A 9731-nucleotide genomic window follows, 5' to 3' on the forward strand; every position below is an offset into this window, starting at 1 on the left:
AACACCAACTAATTACTTACAGGTTTATGCCCCCTTCTTATACTCGTAGGAGATGGTTTTGGATTATGCTACAGCTACATATTATGAGTTTATATACATTAGAGACTTTTCAAACTAAGAGATACATTGGTGACACCTAAAGTACCAGATGGAGCTTGTGAAAAGAAATGATTATTTTCTCATAAGTGACTTTTCTAGTTTAAAATAAATAGTGGATAGACCCTTATAAAATCTTCTTAAAATCCTCATTTGATCCTAATTTTTCATTCCATTGCCGTATATACTTAATATTATAAAGCTGAAGATATATTTTATTTGTTTGTTTAATTAACTGAACGGATGAATAGTAATACAGGTTCGAACTGAAAAAATCTTTTTGTGTTGGATAGTCAATTTATCGAAGAAGACTACCAGCAGAGCATCAATGAGAAAGTAGCACAATTAATAAAAAATAAAAATAAATAATTGATTAATTTTGACGGCCTCCGTGGCGCAGTCGTATGCGCGGTAGATTTACAAAACGGAGGTCCTGGGTTCGATCCCCGGCTGGGCATATTGAGATTTTCTTAATTAGTCCAAGTCTGGTTGGTGGGAGGCTTCGGCCGTGGCTAGTTACCACCCTACCGGCAAAGAAGTACCGCCAGCGATTTAGCGTTCCGGTACGATGCCGTGTAGAAACCGAAAGGAGTGTGGATTTTCATCCTCCTCCTAACAAGTTAGCCCGCTTCCATCTTAGACTGCATCATCACTTACCATCAGGTGAGATTGTAGTCAAGGGCTAACTTTTAAAGAATAAAAAAAAAACTATAACCTCTATTATGGTCATGGTCATGGTTATGATCAGGGTCGTCCGCTAGTCTCAAAATGTACATATACATTTATATACAGTTTAACGTAAAAATAAATATATAAGATAAACGTTTTTCATATTTTGTTTGCATTCAAATGCATGGAGATTCCATTACACTATGCAAGAATAACTCGCACAATTCTCGTTGAGTTCTTGGTTAAATTAATTTTAATATTTGTTCGTTTACGTTATGATGAATAGTTAATTGCTATATTTTCTCATAGGAAAATAAACTTTTTATTAATTATCCCCAAAACATATTTGCTATTATTTTAAACTAGCTGACGCCACGGTTTCACCCGCGTGGTTCCCGTTCCCGTAGGAATATGGGGATAATATATAGCCTTCCTCGATAAATGGGCTATCCAACACTGAAAGAATTTTTCAAATTGGACCAGTAGTTCCTGAGATTAGCGCGTTCAATCAATCAAACAAACTCTTCAGCTTTATAATATTAGTATAGATATATGGACTGAAGCCATGTGGCCCGTTAATTCTTGTTCTACAAATGCTAACGTTTCGAAAACTAACAAAATGTATGGAAATAACAGAATCGAAAACTTGATCACGCGACCTGTCATATCAAAGTCATTCCCATCATCATTATCAAACCAATATTTGGCTCACTGCTGAGAACTCGAGACTCGAGTCTACACTCAGAATGAGAGGGGTTACGCCAAATAGTCCACCACACTGGTCCAATGCAGATTGGCAGACTTTACACCCGCAGAGAATTAAGGAAATTCTCAGGTATGCAGGTTTCCTCACGATGTTTTAGGCACTGTTTGAGACACGTGATATTTAATTTCTTAAAATCCACGTAACTGAAAAGTTGGAGGTGCATGCCCCGAACCGAATTTGACGCCCACGCCCTCGAAATCGAAGGCAGAAGTTATCCACTGGGCTATCACGGCTCTTATATCGGCTATCGACTCCAATTAATACGGGTATATATACGAGTAATTAACACCAGTGAATAGGCAATGATTTTTAATCGACTTCCAAAAAGGAGGAGGTTCTAAGTTCGGCTGTATGTATGATTTTTTTTTATGTACGTCCAGCGATAATTCCGTCATTTATCGACCGATTTTGAAAATTCTGTTTTTGTTTTAAAGTGTCATGATTTAATTAAAGCCGTTTCTGAAAGAACCACAGAAATTTTGTAATTTAAACGGCTTGAATTAAATCATCACTGGCTTGCCACCGCCTTCAAACCGATCACCGGTTGATTTTTTTTATTAATTTTTTTTATTAAAACTGGTCACTGTCGTCAATCGGTCGGGACTCGGGAAGATTCTATTGCAGATAAATAGATTGACGAAAAAGCTTCACGATTTACAACTGAAATAAAATATACTGTATTTTCCACAGTCTTACAATTTATTTGCACGGCAATGTCATTTATTTCAGTGTACATTTATTTTTGAAACCTAAATGTAGTTTTGCTGTATTAATAAATAATTTACATAGAAAAGCGTATACTCAGTCATTCATCATTTCGCAGCTTCGACGCAAATCCTTCAAGCGAAGTCATTGAAATCCCGAAATTCATTTTTGCAGTCTGTTCTCAATGACGTTGTTTGTTTTTATTTAAAAAGAAACTGTTGCGGTTTATTATTTACATAACTGTTTACGTAGGTTTATGTAATCAGAATCATTTATTTGCAAGAAACATTAAATTTAGTTATACAAAGATGTACTTATGTATTAGGTAACAATGTTTCACCATTAATAGGTATACAAATGATTAATGACTGAAATTAAAATTATATAAGTTAGAATTAAATGACATTAAGTTTAAAAGAAATATAATTACAACTATTTTTTTGAATATCAGCAAAGTTTTTTTTTTTTTTTTTTATTCTTTACAATTTAGCCCTTGACTACAATCTCACCTGATGGTAAGTGATGATGCAGTCTAAGATGGAAGCGGGCTAACTTGTTAGGAGGAGGATGAAAATCCACACTCCTTTCGGTTTCTACACGACATCGTACCGGAACGCTAAATCGCTTGGCGGTACGTCTTTGTCGGTAGGGTGGTAACTAGCCACGGCCGAAGCCTCCCACCAGCCAGACCGGGCCAAATTAAGAAAACCTCAATCAGCCCAGCCGGGGATCGAACCCAGGACCTCCGTTTTGTAAATCCACCGCGCATACCACTGCGCTACGGAGGCCGTCAAAAGTACTCATAAGGAGTAGTAACATTTTTTGTATTAGAAACTTTTTAAGTTTTTCTTTAAGTGTAGGTTTGCTGATACTTCTGTCTGCTATGTGTTGTGGCAAGTTATTATAAATTTTAGGAGCCATGTGTAGGATACTTTTGCTAATATTTATGCATTTTGTTTTGTAGTGTTACGTAGTTTTAGAAAGAAAGAAAGAAAGAAAATATATTTATCACTACATTATGCCACACATCACAATTATTTAAGAATAATACCCTGCGATATGTGGCATAACCTAGAAAAAGGTCCTAGCTCAGCATATTGCTGTATGCTCCCCATAAACAAAGAACATACGCTGATTTTCAGCTAGGACCCAGTTCTAAGTGCCACCACGAAAACAGGCAACATAAACCTATATTTAAAGCAAAACCAAATTAAAACTTATAACTAGTTTAAAAAATATAAAAAAGAACAAAAAGAAAAATTATATAACATTAAAGTACCTACAGTATTAAAACCAACAATCAAATTTATTCCCAAGTATTTTATTGATTATTATCTACTAGTATTAGCCACGTTTCACCATAAGTTCTGATGTAATATCCTATTATAAAAAATGTGTCCCTATACAAAATTTGGTACAAATCGGTTAAGCGATAAAACCGTCGAAAGGTAACAGACAGATAGACAGACATACATACTTACTTTCGCATTTATATTTATAATCTTAATTTATATAAATCTCGTGTCACAATGTTTGTCCTCAATGAACTAAAATTGCCACTTAACCGATTATAATAAAATTCGCACCATGTACAGTTCGATCCAACTTGAGAGATAGGATAGTTTAAATCTCAAATTATAGTCGCAATTTTAATTTATTGCTAATTATTTGTCTCTATATATATAAAAGAAAGTCGTGTTAGTTACTCCACCTATAACTCAAGAACGGCTGAACCGACTTAGCTGAAAATTGGTAGGGAGGTAGTTTAGAGCCAGGAGAAGGACATAGGATACTTTTTTTTTGTAGGGGTAGGGTAGGGTAGTGTAAGGTAGGGATAGGGAAGAAGTGCAAATAAATAAATTAATAAGTCAAAGCGAAGCTTGAGCGGGTCCGCTAGTAATATTAGTATAGATAAGCGTTATTTCGCCCCACCGTCAAAATTTTTCAACATTTATTGTTTTTATTTTTCATAATTATAAACACATAAATTTATATAGTAAAGCCCTGTGAGTTAGCAGAGAAATGAACACAGTATACTTAAGTATTTTCTGACAGTGCATGTACATTGTACTTATAGTACTATTATTTATAGTCCAAGAGGGTGTAGATAATTTTAGGGTTGTACTCGTATAATCCATTTAAGAAAGTGAACATTTTGTCACGCTTTCATGCTTTAAAATTTTGCTTACACGATAATAGTAGATAATTGATCATCTAGTATATTCAATCTTTTTAAAAATATTTCTCTTTCAATGTCTTCTTCTTAATATTTCACAGTATCTTTCATTTTTCTTATACGAAAACTGTTATTTCGAGGGTCAGAAAGAAACATCTACAGGCAGTTGAAGATTTCCTGTCTTTCTAGTGTAAATACTCCCTTGCCGTAGTCAAATCATATAATCAAATCAATTTAATTTATTTCAAGTACGCCTACCTACTTTACAAGCATTTTATTTGTAAACTCAACCACACTGTGACTCAACCATGTGGCAGGCTTACCAAGAAATTCAACAGTTCATCATCATCTTCATAATTATCAGCCAATGGATGTCCACTGCTGCTCTTGGAAGGACTTTCAAATACGACGGTCTTGAGCCGCTTGCAAATCACACGTCCTTACCTTTAGGAAGGATAAATGCAAGAGTTGCTCTTTTAAAATAATAATTCAAATAACGTCAAATAACGCTTAGAAGAAACACCCCTTCAAAATAGTCCACGCCCTCCTGGATTCTGTGACAGCAGTAACCAATATGCGGTGATTGATGTTTGCAAATCGTCAGTCTGGTGTGCGTTGCAAGAAATATTGCAAAGCGTTGCCATGTTGTATGGTGATTTATTGTCGTTGCGGCTTCACAGCGTTTTGTCTGCGCCATTTTCCTGGGCTTGCTACTAATCCAATTAGCATTTTTTGACGGTTTTTAAAGCACGATTTATCGTGGATTTTTTATTTACAAATAAATAGCGTGATGTGATGGAACATACCAGTTTGATACTAGATTGGGTCGAACAACATGCTAGAAAGTGAGAAAAATTCAACGGAAATTATGCCTCATCATCGTTGTCCTAGCCGTGATAGCCCAGTGGATATAACCTTTGCCTCCGAATCCGGAGGTTGTGGGTTCGAATCCGGTCCGGGGCATGCACCTTCAACTTTTCAGTTGTGTGCATTTTAAGAAATTAAATATCACGTGTCTAAAACGGTGAAGGAAAACATCGTGACGAAACCTGCATACCAGAGAATTTACTTCATTCTCTGCGTATGTGAAGTCTGCCAATCCGCATTGGGCCAGTGTGGTGGACTATTGACCTAACACCTCTCATTCTGAGAGGAGACTCGAGCTCAGCAGTGAGCCGAATATGGGTTAATAATGATGATCGTTGTCCTTGGAACTCAACTTCAAGGCAGCCTGAAGAACACCTGAAGTGCGATTCTGTTACAATGTTTTGTATAATTCACAAGTGCGAGTTTCAAATTCACCTCTATCTTTCTTATTCTTTACTATCGCGTTAGCCAGAGAGAGGTGAATTCGAAAGTCGCATTAGTGAGTTATAAAAACATTGTTACAGAATAGTCCCACTGATTTGCTCTGCAAAGAATAATAATTAAACTCTTGATATATGTATCTTAATAGAATAGAATAAGGGTATATTTACACGAGCAGCACGTTGCTAACGGCAGCTGGCAACTGCTTCCGACGACTGAAGTCGACTGCCGTTGACTGCCGCCGAGACGTCACCGACTGCAGTCGTCGGTAGCAGTAATTACTGCTCGTGTAAATGAACCCTAACGAATAATTATGGATTTAATATTGATCTAAAGTATATTCTTTTGTTTGATGTTACAAAGTTTAATCTTCTGATAGGTAGGTATACTATCACATTCATACATTCACACGTGAAAGTTATGTGTATACAAATTTGAAAACCTTCTACTTTAAAAACCTATGAAAAATATTTAAACATGTCGTTGAAAGCAGAAGAAAATAAATTGCAAAGAGTTCGAGCAATCTATCACCGAAGTCATCAAGGTCGGCATGTCGGGAAAGCGTGTATTTCCGTGGTGTTACGCAATCCATTCTTTCTGTTGAGTATTTTCAGTCGCTCCAGCCGATAATTAGCCGGGCTTCCGTCTTCCTAGTTGACAAGTCTTATATTTGTGAAAACGATTGATTTTTTCTGTTTTTTAAGTAGCTCTCTTGGTAGTAGTCTACTAATGCTAACCTACAATACTATCTACAATATGGGTATCTTCAAGTCAAGAGTGAATAGGCATCTTCTAGGCAAGCGCGTTCCACCATAGGTTGCATCATCGCTTACCACCAGGTATGATTGCTGCTAAGCGCATGCTTACAAAATAAAAAAATAAATAATTACCCCCTCATAATTTGTTGTTGGAACAATGTTAAGTTAAGCGTCACAAACATTAGCACAACTCGTTAGCGAGCTATGGAGCGTGCTATTATTTTTTTGCAGGGGAAATCCTCGTGTATGACATCCAGGTTAGCTTGGATGACTATGTCCGACTGCACTGTTGAGTATGTGATACTAGGCGCCTTACGGACTAAAACTTCCTCCTTCTAGGGCGCAAGTAGCAGGTAGGCTATAAGTAGGTACATAGTACCAACATGTAAAGTATATTTTACAGAAGGAGAAGGTACTAGTGTTCAGTAACAATGCAGATGTTGGTGTCATGAAAATCAAGACTTGTATTCTCTATGCATATCATGTTTTTCTTTATTTCTGTAAGACGAAACATTTTTGGCCTAAATTTGACGCCTTTAAAATCTGCCACTTAATATATACCTACGTTATATGCAGAAGAGAAAACGGAAGCTGGAATGGCGTTCAATGTAACCTGTGTATGGCTGTAAACAAACACAGAAGTGGTACAAACATTCCTATTGCTAAAACGATGTATGCGTACGCGGAACAATTCAAAATACAAAACTAAATTACAAACGGTGAAATAACAAAATAAATAACGCCGATAAGAACACAAAATGCTGGAATTCAAACACATAAAATACTTTTATCTACAATTGAATCTTATGAAAATATGCATCATAAAAATTTATTTCCACCAATTTATATTCAAAATTTCTCATAAGCGGTCAGATTGGACGACTTTTGTTTGATGGAATGGTTTTTATATTTACCCTACCTTGTGCCTTACCCACAGATATTTGCATGTAATTTCGCAGTTAGGTCGATTTATTTGATTAATTTATAATAGTCATGGTATTTGAGGTACTTTGGTTTCATCATTATAGTAGGAGAGCTGATCAGGGGATTTTTGCAGTTACTCGAGCGCGTCAAATAAACATAAGGGACTATACCTTGCACGTTGTTGAGTACCCCCACCAAGTATGAGCCCTTAAGTAGGTATTATGAGTGGGTACGTTTAGAGCGAAAAAAAACTAACTTCGGAAATACTCAACCAGCACGTCAGATAAAGATATAGTAGATTAGTTAATTATTAAAAGTTGTGCATTTCGAAAATCTAAGGATTTAAGCGTAATTTAATGGAATGGGGAGGGTTCCAAATTTACAAAATAAAATCCTTATGTTTTAGTTCTTGAGTTACGAGGGCAATTATTTTGAAGAATATATTCTCTTAATTAATCGCTAAAATTTTCTGACAATTTCAGTAAGCCAAAGTAATAAAAATTATTACTATATAAATATATATGGTATAATCAGCTATCTTAGTGCCTACAATACAAGCTATACGCTTATTTTGGGACTATGAAGTGATGTGTATATTGTTTAACATTACACACATAACTTCATTATATTCAGTATATATTTAATTTAATTTAACATTGTGATGCGATTTAATTAGACAACTTTTAAGTGGAATTCTATTACCTATCAGCGGCGAAGAGTCCATACAGACCGCTTCTCGTCGGGTTGCCTTTTAAAAATCCATACATACATATTCATTATTGTAATGTATGAATGTGTGAGAAACCGGAGTTTGTATCGAGCGGTATGAATTTTCTTTTCTTTGGGACGGCTTGCCTTCATCAAAATTTCATCCTTCGCCACTGTTAAATTGAACACCAATATATATGAAACACTGGGATTCGATCCAACTAGACACCTTGCTAGATAGTTACTGTTTATTGATGCTTGGATAATCTCTGTCGATTAGTATGCTGCTCGGTAATTAAATTTAAACGGTTATCCGGTTTACTTTGCTGATATATTTATAGCTTGTGTCAGCTATTTTCTGCTCAGTTGCTGATGTATCCTTCCGTTTTATATTTGAATCGTTGGTATTTAGAGCGGCGACGTTATTGAATTATATGACGATATACTTATAAATACAATTATCTGTATCTAAGTGTTTTTATGCATATGCATAATATATATAGGATATCGCGAGTCAGTTCAAATAATTATCGACATCTTCATCAGTATATCGTACGTAGTTGATGTTCCTTGGACTCGTACGAAGCGTTTAGGCTCTTCGTTTTTGATTCGCAAGTTATGGAATGCTCTTTCAGAGTTCACGCTTCCGTTTTTCGTACCACTTACAAGTCAAGTCCATAATGAATAAGCACGTTCTAGGCGCTTTTTCACCATAGGCTGCATCTTTGCTACCATCTGACGTTATTGCAGTCAATCGCTTTTAAAGTTAAAAAAAATCATAAAAAATTAAAAGCAAAAAATACATCGTACGTCGTCTTCTGATCAATTTGAATGCGGTGCCAACAACAATGTAAGCCGTTTAAATCAAATAGTTTTACAATTTTTAGACAGTTCTTTCCCGTTGTTCTTTCAGAAGCGTCTTTAATTAATACGTCACTGGCTTGGCACCGCCTTCAAATTGATCAGAAGATAGCACGTACGATGTTATTTTTCGCTTTTTAGTTTATTTTCTAATTTTAAAATCGGTTAAATTTTTAATGATTTTTTTTTATTTTTACATTTTTAGTCATATATAATGTAGTTTATAAATGACGGTAATTAACGTGAATTGAGAACCTCCTCCTTTTTTGAAGTCGGTTAAAATATCAACCAATTTGCGTCCATTTTTAGACATATTCATAGTCCCTTTAAAATGATAGATTATATTCTGAGGGAAGACAAAATATTAAGTATGATAGGAATTATGTCCATTAGATATGTATCCTCTTTTAGTCAGGTGAAAACGTAGTCGTATAAAATGATAATTATTATAATAATTACTAAAAACTGTACCAATTCTTATAGTATGTATACAGACACCGTGCATGTCTGTCGGTAATTGACCGCGGTATTTTTTGCACCGTGTTAATGTTGTTTGGCATTGTACCAATAAATGCTAACAATGATTATAAAAATTTCTTACAGATTTTTGAGACAGAATGTACAGAGCGACGTAAATCTAAAAATAGCAAGCTAATGCTCGCTACTTAGTACGTCATTGAAATTAATGGTACCTAGAGATGTTCCAAATTAATTGCATACTGGCATTCTACAGTGGCCTCGGATATAAATATATCCCATA

This window comes from Bicyclus anynana, chromosome 22, assembly GCF_947172395.1.
Source record: "Bicyclus anynana chromosome 22, ilBicAnyn1.1, whole genome shotgun sequence".
NCBI classification, from domain to species: Eukaryota; Metazoa; Arthropoda; class Insecta; order Lepidoptera; family Nymphalidae; genus Bicyclus; species Bicyclus anynana.